Source organism: Saccopteryx leptura, chromosome 5, assembly GCF_036850995.1.
Source record: "Saccopteryx leptura isolate mSacLep1 chromosome 5, mSacLep1_pri_phased_curated, whole genome shotgun sequence".
Taxonomy (NCBI): Eukaryota; Metazoa; Chordata; class Mammalia; order Chiroptera; family Emballonuridae; genus Saccopteryx; species Saccopteryx leptura.
In genome coordinates this window covers 70,161,981-70,176,744 of record NC_089507.1, presented here as the reverse complement: position 1 = coordinate 70,176,744, position 14,764 = coordinate 70,161,981, and the positions used below count along the sequence as shown (strand labels likewise).

Here is a 14,764-nt window from a genome sequence, read left to right as displayed (position 1 = left end):
TGCTTTTATCCACTGCGCCACCACAGGTCAGCCACCTTGTTAATTTGGGTGGCTTTCTCCCCACTTTCATGCTACTGAATTTGATAAAAGTCACCTCTGACTGAAGGACTTTACTGCTCTTTGAAGCAGAGGATGAAGCTGCTATTTATTTTATTTTATTTTTATTGATTTTAATTTATTGTGTTTACATAGATTCTAGTGTTGCCCTGAATACATCCCCCATTCCCCATACTTCCCTCAACATCTCTTTTACGCCCGCTCCATAGCGCCCTCCCCCCTTCCCTTCAGGTTTATCCCATCCTATCATCCCCTTTCCCTCTGTTCTTTTTTCCTCTGGTTCCTTTGATCTCTCCTCTGTCTCAATTCTGTTCCTCAGTTCACATTGTTCATTGGATTCCTCAAATGGGTGAGGTGATATGATATTTTTCTTTTTCTGCCTGACTTATTTCACTTAACATAATAGTTTCCATGTCCATCCATGTTGTCGCAAAAGGTAAGATTTCCTTCTTTTTCATGGCCCAATAGTATTCCATTGTATATATGTACCAAGCTTTTTAATTCACTCGTCCACTGACGAACACTTGGCTGTTTCCAGATCTTCACTATTGTGAACAATGCTGCCATAAACATGGAGGTGCTTTTCTCCTTTTGAAACAGTGCTATGGTGTTCTTGGGGTATATTCCTAAAAGTGGGATAGCTGGGTCAAAAGGCAGTTTGATTTTTAATTTTTTGAGGAATCTTCATACTGTTTTCCACAGTGGCTGCACCAGTCTGCATTCCCACCAGCAGTGCAGGAGGGTTCCCTTTTCTCCACATCCTTGCCAGCACTTATTCTGTGTTCTTTTTTTTTTTTTTAATTTTTATTTATTTATTTATTTTTTACAGAGACAGAGAGTGAGTCAAAGAGAGGGATAGACAGGGACAGACAGACAGGAACGGAGAGAGACGAGAAGCATCAATCACTAGTTTTTCGTTGCGACACCTTAGTTGTTCATTGATTGCTTCCCCATATGTGCCCTGACCGCGGGCCTTCAGCAGACCGAGCAACCCCTCGCTGGAGCCAGCGACCTTGAGTTCAAGCTGGTGGGCTTTTCCTCAAACCAGATGAGCCCGCACTCAAGCTGGCAACCTCGGAGTCTCAAACTCGGGTCCTCTGCATCCCAGTCTGACGCTCCATCCACTGCACCACCGCCTGGTCAGGCTATTCTGTGTTCTTTTGTTGATGAGCACCGTTCTGACTGGTGTGAGGTGATATCTCATCGTGGTTTTAATTTCCATTTCTTTAATAATTAGTGATGTTGAACATTTTTTCATATGCCTATTGGCCATCTGTATGTTCTTTTTGGAGAAGTGTCTATTCATTTCTTTTGCCCATTTTTTGATTGGATTGTTTATCTTCCTGATGTTGAGTTTTACAAGTTCTTTATAAATTTTGGTTATTAACCCCTTATCAGACGTATTGTCAAATATGTTCTCCCATCATGTAGTTTGTCTTTTTATTCTGTTCCTTTTGTCTTTAGCTGTGCAAAAGCTATTTAGTTTGATATAGTCCCATTTATTTATCCTGTCTTTTATTTCACTTGCCCGTGGAGATAAATCGGCAAATATATTGCTGCGAGAGATGTCAGAGAGCTTACTGCCTATGTTTTCTTCTAAGATGCTTATGGTTTTACGGCTTACATTTAAGTCTTTTATCCATTTTGAGTTTATTTTTGTGAATGGTGTAAGTTGGTGGTCTAGTTTCATTTTGTTGCAGGTAGATGTCCAATTTTCCCAACACCATTTGTTGAAGAGGCTGTCTTTACTCCATTGTATGCTCTTACCTCCTTTGTCAAATATCAGTTGTCCATAGGGCTGTGGGTTTATTTCTGGGTTCTCTGTTCTGTTCCATTGATCTATGTGCCTGTTTTTATGCCAGTACCAGGCTGTTTTGAGTACAATGGACTTGTAGTATAACTTGATATCAGGAAGTGTGATACCTCCCACTTTATTCTTCCTTTTCAAGATTGCTGAGGCTAGTCATGTTTTTTTTTTGGTTCCATATGAATTTTTGGAATATGTGTTCTATATCTTTGAAGTATGTCATTGGTATTTTAATTGGTACTGCGTTGAATTTATAAATTGTTTTGAGTAATATAAACATTTTAATGATGTTTATTCTTCTTAAACATGAGCACAGTATATGCTTCCACTTGTTTGTATCTTTCTTGATTTTTTTATCAATGTTTTATAATTTTCCTAGTACAAGTCTTTAATCTCCCTGGTTAAATTTATTCCTAGGTACTTTATTTTTTTGGTTGCAATAGTGAAGGGGATTGTTTCCTTAATTTCTCTTTCTGACAGTTCATTGTTGGTGTATAAAATGCCTCTGATTTCTAAGCATTAATTTTATATCCTGCCACCTTGCTGAATTCATTTATCAGGTCCAGTAGTTTTTTGACTGAGACTTTAGGGTTTTCTATATACAATATCATATCATCTGCAAATAATGATAGTTTTACTTCTTCTTTTCCAATTTGGATGCCTTTTATTTCTTCTTTTTGTCTGATTGCTGTGGCTAGGACTTCCAGGACTATGTTGAATAAGAGAGTGAAAAGGGGCACCCCTGCTTTGTTCCTGATCTTAAGGGGATTGCTTTTAATTTTTGCCCATTGAGTATGATGTTGGCTGTGGGTTTGTCATAGATGTCCTTTATCATATTCAGGTATGTTCCCTGTATTCCCACTTTGCTGAGAGTTTTGATCATGATGCTTTTTCTGCATCTATTGAAATTATCATGTGGTTTTTCTCTTTCCTTTTGTTTATGTTATGAATCACATTGATTGATTTGCAAGTATTGTACCAGCCTTGCCTCCCCAAAATAAACCTCACTTGATCATGGTGTATGATTTTTTTCATATATTGCTGGATCTGGTTTGCTAATATTTTGTTGAGGATTTTAGCATCTAAATTCATCAGGTTATTCATCTATAATTTTCTTTCTTTGTGTTGTGTTTGCCTGGTTTTGGAATCAGAATTATGCTCACCTCATAAAAGGAGCTAGGAAGTTTTCCTTCCTCTTGAATTTTTTGAAATAGCTTGAGAAGGATAGGAGTTAGTTCTTCTTTGAATGTTTGGTAGAATTCACTTGTGAAGCCATCAGGCCCTGGGCTTTTGTTTGTTGGAAGTTTTTTGATAACTGTTTCAATCTCATTTGTTGTAATTGGTCTGTTTAGGTTTTCTGATTCTTCCAGATTGATTTTTAAAAGATTATATGCTTCAAGGAATTTGTTCGTTTCATCCAGATTGTCTAATTTTTTGGCATACAGTTCCTCATAGTATTTTCTTACAATCCTTTGTATTTCTGTTGTGTCAGTTGTTATTTCTCCACTTCATTTCTAATTTTATTTATTTGAGTCCTCTTTCTTTTTTTCTTGGTGAGTCTGGGTAAAGGTTCATCTATCTTGTTTACCTTTTCAAACAACCAGCTCCTTGTTTCATTGATCCTCTGTATTGTTTCTTTAGCCTCTATGTCATTTATTTCTGCTCTGATCTTTATTATTTTCTTCCTTCTACTACCTCTGGGCTTTACTTGCTGTTCTTTTTCTAGTTCTTTTAGATGCCGGGTTAAGTTGTTTATTTAAGCTTTTTCTAGCTTCTTAAGGTATGCCTGTAATGCTATGAACTTCCCTCTCAGCAATCTAACAGGAAGATATAACCATTATAAATATCCACACACCTAACATAGGTGTGCTACTTTTGCTGTGTCCCATAAATTTTGAGTTGTTGTATGCTCATTAGCATTTGTTTCTAGGAATTTTTTTATTTCTTCTCTGATCTCATTGTTAACTCATTTGTTATTTAATAATGTGCTATTTAGTTTCCAACTGTTTGAGTATTTTTGAGTTTTTCTGTTGTGGTTGATTTCTAGTTTTATGCCATCGTAATCAGAGAAAATTTCAATCTTCTTAAATTTGTTGAGACCGCTTTTGTGCCCTAACATGTGGTCTATCCTTGAGAATATATCATGTGCACTTGAAAAGAATATATATTCTGCTGCTTTAGGGTGAAAGGTTCTGAAGATATCTATTAAATCCAGTTGATCTAGTATGTCCTTTAAGTCTGCTGTTTCTTTGTTAATTTTCTTTCTTGAAGATCTATCTAGTGATGTTAGTGGGGTATTGAAATCCCCTACTATTATAGTATTGCTGTTGATCTTGCCCTTTATATCCATCAAAGTCTGCTTTATATATTTAGATGTTCCTATGTTAGGTGTGTAGATATTTATAATGGTTATATCTTCCTGTTGGATTGCTCCTTTTATCATTATGTAGTGACCTTCTTTATCTCTTATTATAGCCTTTGTTTTAAAGTCCATTTTGTCTGATACAAGTATTGCTACCCCAGTTTTTTTTTTTCATTTCCATTTGCATGAAATATTTTTTTCTATCATTTTACCTTCAGTCTATGTGCATTTTTTGTTTTCAGGTGTGTCTCTTGTAGACAGCATGTGTATGGGTCTTGTTTTCTTATCCACGCAGCTACCCTATGTCTTTTGACTGTATCATTTAATCCATTTACATTTAAGGTTATTATTGATATGTGGTTGTTTCTTGCCATTTTATTCTTTAAAGCTTTATTCCTCTTTTGCTATATTCTTTTCCCTGACCATCTATTGTTCTAAGATCTTTGAGCATCTTAACAATCATTATTTTAAACTTTGCATCTGGTAATTTGGTTATATCTGACTCATTCAAGTCCTTTTCTGGGGATTTCTCTTCATTAATTTGGGTTGCATTTCTCTGCCTGCCTGTTTTTCAGGGGTCCCCAAACTTTTTACACAGGGGGCCAGTTCATAGTCCCTCAGACCGTTGGAAGGCTGGACTATAAAAAACACTATGAACAAATCCCTATGTACACTGCACATATCTTATTTTAAAGTAAAAAAAAAAAACAAAAAAAAAAAAATAAAAACAGGAACAAATACAATATTTACAATAAATAACAAGTAAATTTAAATCAACAAACTGACCAGTATTTCAGTGGGAACTAAAAATAAGACAGCCCCCGTCTTTTGGGGGTAAAAGTAACATAAGACAGGGCTTTATAATAGGGGAAACATGGTGTGTAGTAATGTGGGGGAAGACTTTTGGGCAAAGGGAGGTTATAGGGGCCATTATGTTGTTGTACATTTGGAAGAGTATGCAGGTCATTGCACTGTGTAGTAATGGTTATAGTGCTTTGCCTTTCTTCCTATGTCTGCTGTTATTTCACACTGCTTCTGGTGATGTGGGGCACTGCAGCCGCAGACTGGATGTGCATCATATGACGTGCTTCCGGAGTCGTGAGGCGTTTGTCCCCTGTCACTGGAAGTAGTACTGTACGTGAGCAAAGCCGGGCTTTGCAGCACTGCCACATACAGTACTCCAGGAGCACAGGATGTGGATGCATCCTGTGCTCTTCTCACTGACTACCAATGAAAGAGGTACCCCTTCTGAAGTGCAGTGGGGTGGATAAATGGCCTCAGGGGGCCGCATGTAGCCCACAGGCTGTAGTTTGGGGACCTCTGCTGTTTTGTCTGTGTATAAGAAGGGTGTGGCCTCTGTGTTCCGTAGGTGTGGTCTGTCTGCAGGCCTGCCACCCTCTCTGCTGCTGCCTCTGGCTTTCAGGTATGGGCGTTGCCAGCTGCGGCTGTTGCTGAGGTTTCTGCCTCTCCTCCACTGGAGGAGTCTGTTCACATGCTGCAATCTACAAGCCTCCACGACCAGGGCCTTCGCCCCGCCCCCACTGGTGGGGCTGCCCACCGTGCCTGGGGCTGCAAGCCCCAGCTCCACGGGCTGGGCGGGACTGCGCACCTGTGCTCAGCCACCGGTTTCTGCCTCTTCTCCAGCTTTTGCCCCGCCCCCATGGGCGGAGTTGCAAGTTCCGGCTCCGCGGAGGAGCAGAGCTGTGCTGTTGAGTCAGGCCTGCAGGCTGGGTGGAGCTGTGTGCCTGCGCTTAGCGGTGGGTCTCTGCAGTTCTCAGCAGTTCTCAGGCTTTGATCTTTCCCCTGCGGCGGGATTGCAGGCAGTCCTGCAGCCCGCCGGACTGCTTTGGTGCGCCTGCTCTGCCCCCGCCAGGCGAGACTGAACTCATGCCGGGCCTCAGTCGTGGCCAGCCTGGCTTCTTCCCCCGCCGTCAGGACTGTGCTTCGGTTGTCCCACCACTACCGGCCCTCCAGCAAGCCCTCAGCAGTGTGGGTAGGGGTGCTGCAGCTTAGATCGTAGCACTCAATACTGTATTCCTGAACGTTCACTCCTTCTAAGCGACTCTGCAATGAGTGCTGCAGAAGAGCTTATTTGGCTGGTGTCCAGCTTCCCTTTGCTAGTATTGCTGGTTCCAGGGGAAATACTCACTTCAGATTTGGGTAGTGACTCAGCCCAGGGGTTAGGGTAGCTGTTACTCAAAGTGTTTCTCCCTGTGCCTCCTAGATTACACTATCTTCCTGCTACTCCAGTCCTCTCCCCATCCCCCAGAGCCCCAGGTGAGTGGTTGTGAAAGAGGTTTTCTGCACGGTCCCTTTAAGAAGAAGCTTGGGTCTGAGAAATCGGTCTTCTTTCTCACAAACAGTATCCTGACTTGTTTTGCAGCTAAATACTATCTATACGCTCTTCTAGGTTCTGGGGCTGCAGGCTGGAGCTTTGTTCCTGGGGCCCAGAACCCTCCCCTCTCTGCTAAACTCACTTCCCGCCACACTTGTCTCTCCTGGCTGCTGTTCACTCCGGGGAGCTGGGCAGCTCTCTCCGCGTTTCCACTTTTCCTACCAGTCTTCTTCAGTGTTCCTTGGTTGAAGAGTCCTCTTAGTTTAGTCCAAAGTTGGTTTTTCCAGATGATGGTTCTTAAAATTAAGTTGTAATCCACTTTGGTTCTGGGAGGTGGAAGTTCATACATCTGTCTATCCATCGTCATCTTGCTGCCCCCTGGAATATTGATCTGAAGTTGCTATATAAAACCTTTTTCACTTCTCTATTGCAAAGAGTCCAATATCTTCTCATTCAAAATTGAGGATTAAATTCCATCTATGTCATTAGGGATTTACAATTTTTTTGGGAAAGAAATAAAGAGGCCTCAAAACAAGAATTATGATTTTTGCTGTAACTTTTCACCTTTGGCACAGTGTTGACCTTATAAGATATAGGGACCTTCACTGGCCCTTTGTCTCTTTAAAGAAATAGCTGGGGAGTTCATAGAGGTTCCTGGGAGTGGTTGCTTTGTTTCTAGTTGTTTGAAACAACTGATATTCCAGGGTAAGACAACATGCATTGTTAGATAGTGTGCCTAAGTCAATGAAGGGCTTCCATTCAGTAAGCTTCTTACCCATAAGTTCTGTCTTATTTAGTTTTGAGCCAGAATTTGAGGCCCTCAAATATTTTAGTCTAACATTTTAGAATTTGTTTTTGTTTGTGAGATTGGTGGTTATCTGTGATTAACACTTTTAAAAAAATTTATTGATTTCAGAGAGAGGATTGGAGAGAAAAACATCAATTTGCTGTTCCATTTATATATGCATTCATTGGTTGATTTTTTTTTAGGTGAAAGAAAGGGAGATAGTGAGGCAGACTCCTGCATGCACCCTCATGAGGATCCACCTAGCAATCTGTCTAGGGAAGATGCTCAAATACCAAGCTATTTTTAGTGCCTGAGGCTGACACACTGTGACTAACTGAGCTATCCTCAGCACCTGGGGTCACATTAGAAACAACTGAATCACTGGCTATGGGAGGGCAAGAAGGAGAAAAGGGGGAGAGGGAAGAGAGGAGCTAATGATTGTTTCTCCTGTGTGCCCTGACTAGGAATCGAACCCAGAACATCCATACACTGGGTTGATGCTCTAATCCAATGAGCCACTGGACAGGGACCATTGTTGATTCTTATATGTGCCCTGACCAGGGATCGAACCTGCAACTTTGGCAGGTATTAGGATGTTGCTCTCACCAACTGAACTACTTATCTGTGATTCTTAAATAATCATGTATAGAAAAAAAAAAAGAATATATTCTTGTGAAGAATTGTGAGTTGATTAATATGTTCTATCAAGCACCTACCGGTATACCAGGAGCAATTCTAGAGACTTGCTTATATCAATAAACAGAGCAAATGAAAACCCAATAAATAAAAAATTAAATAATATATTAGAAGGTGATAAGTGCTATCAACAAAAATAAGATGAGGCAGGTTAAGAACACTAGCAGGAGGAATTGCAATTTTAAGTTGGGAGGCTTCACTGAGAAGTCATCATTAGAAGAAAAATTAGAAGAAAGTGAGGGAATGAGTCAGATAGATTAATAGGAGAAGAGCATTCTGGCAAAGTGCAAGACAGCCAGTGCAAAAAAAAAAAAAAAAACATAAGGTAGGTCAACATATGAATATTTGAGATACAGCAAGGAGATCAGTCTGGTTGCATTAGAATCAGTAAAAGGGAAAGTGAAATCAGAGAAGTAGGGGTGGAATATACTGCGTTGTAAAGGTCTTTGGTTTTTACTCTAAGAGAGATAAGAAAGTACATGAATGCAAGTTGGGAAGTCTTTAAACAATAGAGATGTATATTTTTAACACAGCATTCCTGCCTCCTAATCCCATGCTTCCCGGGGATTGCTGACATTTTGGATCATGTCTTTCCAGAGGTTTTTCTCTGTGATTATATACTTAGATGGGAATATATAAAAATACAGTTTTGTTGTATGATGGTGTGTGTGTGTGTGTGTGCATGTGCATGTATTTTAACTTTTATATGCCTTATTTTAATTAGCAATTTGCTCTGTACAGTTAACATGTCTTCAAGATCTTTCTTTGTCAGCAGTACATATATTTCTAGCTCATGCTTTTTAATGATTCCATAATATTTCATTGTATGTATATACTACATTTTATTTAACCTTATTGGTAAACATTTAGGTTCTAAGTTATTTTCTCTTTTCTTCCTCCCTCCCTCCTTCTCTCCCTATTCCTGTCTTCCTCCTTTTCTTTTCCCCCTATATTGAATTACTATCATCTCAATATTACACTTAATAATATAAAATTACATGTTACATGAAACATGGGAGGAAATTTGAATATTAAAGCTTGTGTTACCTTCCGGTAAAAAAGCAATATATCTTTTCTGAATTGGAATTACTTAGATTTGCCTCATTGGAAAAGAGGTTTAGATTACTTCTTAAACAAAGACTTGTCTAATGTTTATTGTTCCAGAATAAGTGGAAAGCATGAGAGCTTGAGCTTAGGTACTCTGAGCTTTGCTAACAGTTCACTTGGTCACCTAAGCCAGGTCAGTCATAGGTCTACATCTGTAGGAAGTAAGGATCCTATATCCACAATCTGCTGCTTCTATGCTGGGCTCTCCCTTCTCCCACTGTCTACAGCCTGAACTAATACGGCATTCAGCCAGCACAGTAGTTAGGCTATGTATGTTAGCCTTGTCAACCCAGCCTTGACATTAGCCCCTGCAGGACAGGAACTGTATTACAATCCTTTTTTTCTCCCAACAGATTCTAGCTGATCCTTAGAATCATGACATTTTTTTTCCAATATATGTTTAAGTATCCTTAAACTTATATTTTCCAGGTTAGCTTTATTTGGTTTAAAAACCTTAGAATAAAAGTTCTGCCATCTCTATGTATATATCTGCACTTCTTTTAAATGTACCATTGGCTAGGAAGTTTATAATTTAGTGCTGGTCTGGGATTTCCTTCCCAGGCCTTGGTTTTATACAGACAATTGCACTAGTAGCATAATGCACACATACCTTGGTGAATTAGCTACAATGGAGGATAGATGCCTCTTCTTTGCCCATGCTTACATCACAAAATGTTCAACTGTGCAATAAGTAGGGAAATTATCACAAAGGATCACAGTAGTATCACCTATATAATTTTTTACTGATTCATGTTTATGACAAAGAATGAGATGAGATTAGAGTCCTTGTCAGTATCCACGGTGTCAGTAACTGTTAGCTCCCCATCAAAAGGAAATGATTTTACAAATTTAACCCATTTAAAAAGTAGAATACATTTAAAAGTTCATATACAGGGTGGGGCAAAAGTAGGTTTGTAGCTGTTCATATGGAAAATTATACAATAATTAATAAGTAATAATTCAAAAATAAACTTTTCTAGCCCTGGCCAGTGGCTCAGTGGATAGAGTGTCAGCCTGGTGTATGGACATCCCAGGTTTGATTCTGGGTCAAGACACACAGGAAAGGCAACCATCTGCTTTTCCCCTCCTCCTTCTCCCCCTTCTCTTCCTCTTCCCCTCCTGCAGCCAGTGGTTCAATTGGTTTGAGTGTGGTCCAGGCACTGAGGATGGCTTGGTTGGTTTGAACACATCAGCCTGAGGTGCTAAAATAGCACAGTACTTGAGCATCAGTCCCAGATGGGCTTGCCAGGTAAATCTCGGTCAGGGCACATTCAGAAGTCTGTTTCACTATCTCCCCTGCTCTCACCTAAAATAAATAAATAAATAAATAAATAAATAAATAAATAAATAAATAAATAAATAAAGTATTTCATGTACTCATAATTGTAAACTTACTTTTGTCATACCCTATATATTAGCAGAAGTGGCAGCAGTTTTATTCCCAGGTTTGTGCTAAATCTTGTTTCTAGCTGAAATAAAGAATAATCTCACACATATTTCAAAGATTTGTTGTGTTCTGTGATTAAAATGCAAATTTATTTAAAAGTTATCTGTTATTTTTGGCATTAAGTGCTTTTTCTTCTGGGTTACTTAAAAGTGTAACTACTACCATCAGGGAGTGGGAAATCCCCCAAATTAAAAAGTGATCCTCACATTAAAAAAACCCTGGAGGAGTTATTTCCTAAAGATTATAGAGTTTGTGTTTGGAGTGATGTAAAAGTTTTGAAAATAAATAGTGGTGATGGTTACATAACATTGTAAATGTAATTAATTCCACTGAATCAAAAACTTAAAAAATGGTTAAAATGGCAAATTCAATGTTATAAATAGTTTACTACCATAAAAAAATTAATACAAATAAATAGATGAAATTTTTTAGCAATGCCAGGATTTTTTAAACTTTCTCATTTCATTTCAATACATCCTTGTTGAATGCCTCATTTATGCTTAGCTATGCACTACAGAGAGATGATTTAGGACAGTGACTGGAATATAAAAAGAATTCCCAGCATGGCCAGTTCAGTAATCAATATTTCATGTGTCTCATGTTACCATGTCAACTTTGCAAGGAAGGCACGACCATTATCACCATTTTATATTTATTTTGTAGTTGGGAAGGTTTGGGTGAAAAGAACTTGTCAAAGTTAGTTAAGAGTAGGACCAGAAACAGTAAATGCCATTAATTCACTTGACATCATCAAGCTTTCAGAATATGAAATGCCTATTTAATCAGTTTTTTAAAAAATTTTATTTATTGATTTTTATAGAGAAAGGAAGAGAGTAATAGAAAGCAAGAAACACTGACTTGTTTCACTTATTTATGCATCATTGGCTGATTGTTGTATGTGCCCTGACCAGGGATCGAACCCGCAACCTTGGTGTACAGGGAGGATGCTCTAACCAACTGAACTACCCAGCCAGGACCTATTTAATTCGAGCTTAATTTCCTGGGTTAGAAAAGAAGGACATTGGGAAGGACAGCATGTTCTAAATATAGTTTCTCTCTCCGCTTCAGTCTCTCACGGACCTTTGCACTGAAACCTAACACTGTCTTTGCTTTGGTTTCTTTCACTTCCTTTCCAAGTCTGTGTTATCTTCCTGCCTGTACATTTTTGGTAGAAGGCAGAGCCTATGAAAGGAGACCCCTGGTCACGTCAGAGCTACCCAAAGACAGGAAGTTTACACAGAGCAAAACTATTTGCTATAATTGGTTTCGATCCTTCTTAAAGTTATTGTTAGTATTGGAGATGCTGTCATCAGGATCCTATGGCACAAAGAGAAAGATGTAAAAATATCTCTCTGACACAGGAATTTCCTCTTGTTTCCCATCCCCTTTGTCTGGAATGCTGGGAAAGGATCCCAGGCAGATGGGTCGTCAGTGTGAATCCCAGTGGTTGAGAAAGAAATAATGGGTAATAACCAGCTAAGGGAGAGAAAAGGGACTCACAGAGATCTGTGAACTGTCCTTTCATCCTGGGCTTTTTCTCAAGGCTGGTTTATTTTTGGATAGCCTCAATCCTTCTGGTGTTGCAGAACCTACCCTGTGCCGATAAGTTTCCCCTCTGATTCTTTCTCTCGTCTTCTAAAAGCTGGCAAAGGCCAGTTCCGGGGCTCTAGAGGACATGGATCTTGGTTGAAGTCTCTATACAAAGACTAACAGGTGTATCACCACTACCTTGTCTACTAAGTCTGGCCTGCTTTCCTACCAACACCATGCATCATAATTGAGGTGAGTTATTTGCCTGTTTTTGTTTTTCCAAATGTTCATACTCAGAGGCAGGTTTAATGGTGGGTGCCCTGGGCCCGTGCCCTGGGCCCTGACTTTTGAAGGGCCCAGCAAAACCCCAACTTTACACTTTTTTCTAATGACACCAAGTTTGGTTTCATATGTGCAATTTTAATATTAACAGTATATAATACATAATATTTTTAAATTTATTTAAAAATATGGTTAACCTGTATTTTTATTTTCCCTGTATTTCTTTTCTTTTTTTTTTTTTTTTTTTTAAGAGGCCTAATATTTTCTTCTGCGCCCGGGGCCTCAACCAACCTTAATCTGCCTCTGTTCATACTAAGTAGTGAATCTTGATTCTTTTTTGGTATGTGCTTTAACACAGGTCACTTAAATCAGCACTTCTCATACTTTAATATATGAATCACTTGGAGATCTTGTTAAAAAGCAGGCTCTTAGAATTCAGTGACTCTGAGGTGGGCCTGAGATTCTGCATTTCTGACAAGGTCCCAGGTTGCTTCAGTGCTGCCGGTCCTGCAGCCAAGCCATGAGGGAACAAGGGTTTAAACCCTCTAGGTGTTTTGCTTTCGGGAGTGAAAGGGTTGAAGAGATTCCATTAGAATGAAGGTATTTGGCTGGGCACAGGATTAATGTAGAGTATCCGAAGGGAGAAAAAGGTCGTACAACATCCCAGCTGGTTGGACCTTCTTTGATGAAGTATCTCTAAGTGTGGAGGTTTCTGTTAAACAGTTCCTAGGTGTTGTAAACTGAGTCACCTCAAATGAGAAAAGATGTTGGATGTTCCTTAGATTGCACGGGCCACTTTGAACAGAGCAGAAAGTCTTTTTGTAATTTGGGGATTAAGTGTCCATAGCACGCCTCACACAGGTATGGTTAGTGCTCACTTTGAACATTTCAGCTTCATTAAAAGTTATGCATGCTAGAAAAATAACTGGTGTCTTCCTCTTACTATTTGGAAGTGAAGATTGTAAAGCATATGAGTCTATTATATTGTTTAAAATCAATTCGAGTAAGGACTATAATGTGTTTTATCTTCTTGTGAGAGGCCTGTGTTGCTCTTTAAAATACGTTTACTGAGTAGCTCTCTGGCCTAAATAATACATTTTAATCTGAAAGTAGCTTTTAATCCAAAGACAAACCAAGAGGGAAAAAAAATATGAATAGCTAGGAAAAGGGTACCTATCCTGTCCCTAGTTGAGGGGAGAAAATAGAAACGTGAAAAAAAAGGGGAAAAGAGTGTTGGCTGGGGAAGTCACAGCTTTACAAAATGAATAAAAGAAACTGTGGCCCAGAAATAGAATTCTTTCCCACACGTGCGTGGGAGTCCTTCCAGAGTAGTAGCTTGTATTTTCTTAGCTGGAGAAATGTGCTTGAGACAGAGTAGATAAATTATAAATTGTTTTGTTTTAATAAACATGCAGAAACCATTTGTCATTAAGTTGAGGATTATGCAATAGAATGAAAAGTCACAGGTGGGACTAGGTCTCCTGAGAACCAGTGTGAACCCATGAACCCATCCCAGATAGGGAAATTGCTTCTGTTTGAAATGTTTCAAATGACATTCTTTATGTCATAGCATACAACCAAGAGTGTTTTTTTAAAAATGTAACAACCTGTGTGGTTGTTGACCAATCAGAGCAGAAGCTACTGTAAACAACACACAGCACAGCAAACCTCTGATAGGCCGTAAGAGTGCACTGGGCTAAATATTAGCTTGAGCTATTCCAGGTTTTAACTAAAATTTTTTTGCAGGGAGAAATTGTAAAGCTTCAGATGAGTTCAGACACATATATACGAAGTCCTCAATGTTGTTGATAAGTTCTGTGCCTTTAAGCAAAATGATGTATAATGAAACAATTTTACCATAGGCTAACTGATAGACACAGGAGTTAAGTTTCCTATGGTGGGCATCTCATCAGCGTTATAATGGAACAACTTTGAACAAAATGACCTTATTTGTGATTAGAGGATCTGGCAGATGGTGCCAACACTCTGACCTCATTCTCTTAGGTCTCTTCAAGCCCCAAGTAAACTGTCATTCCAGCTGCACATATTCTGCAACCTATACTATAGAAAGTAGAGTTCTCTTACTGCAAGATTCAAATCCTGTTTCTTAAGTAGGATAGGGGGAAATACATGTATTCTTTTGTAAAGAGTTACAGAGGACAAAGAAACTTGATCACCATGCTGTCCTTCCATACAAAGCATTGTTACATACATTATCCCGTTTGATTTTTCACAACCATCTTGGGGTACAGGTCAAGGGGGTTATTATTCTAACCTGCCAATGAAGAAACCAAGGCTTTGATTAAGCAATTTGCTAACAGTCACACAGCTGGGTATTGGGTGTGCCAGATTTA

At 39.1% G+C, this 14,764-nt stretch overlaps 2 protein-coding genes across 4 annotated transcripts in view; one reads left to right on the top strand and one right to left on the bottom strand.

The window, feature by feature from the left end:
• The window catches only part of HERC3 (HECT and RLD domain containing E3 ubiquitin protein ligase 3), an 809,237-nt gene that overhangs the window by 555,131 nt on the left and 239,342 nt on the right, over positions 1 to 14,764 (bottom strand). The gene's annotated exons all lie outside the window — the stretch shown is intronic.
• The window catches only part of ABCG2 (ATP binding cassette subfamily G member 2 (JR blood group)), a 122,996-nt gene continuing 120,019 nt past the window's right edge, over positions 11,788 to 14,764 (top strand). The window contains exon 1 of one of the 3 annotated variants that reach the window (XM_066384613.1): positions 11,788 to 12,380. The gene's annotated coding sequence lies outside the window, so the exon portion shown is untranslated. The remainder of the gene's footprint in view (positions 12,381 to 14,764) is intronic. The other 2 variants (XM_066384617.1, XM_066384619.1) reach the window with 2 other exon arrangements.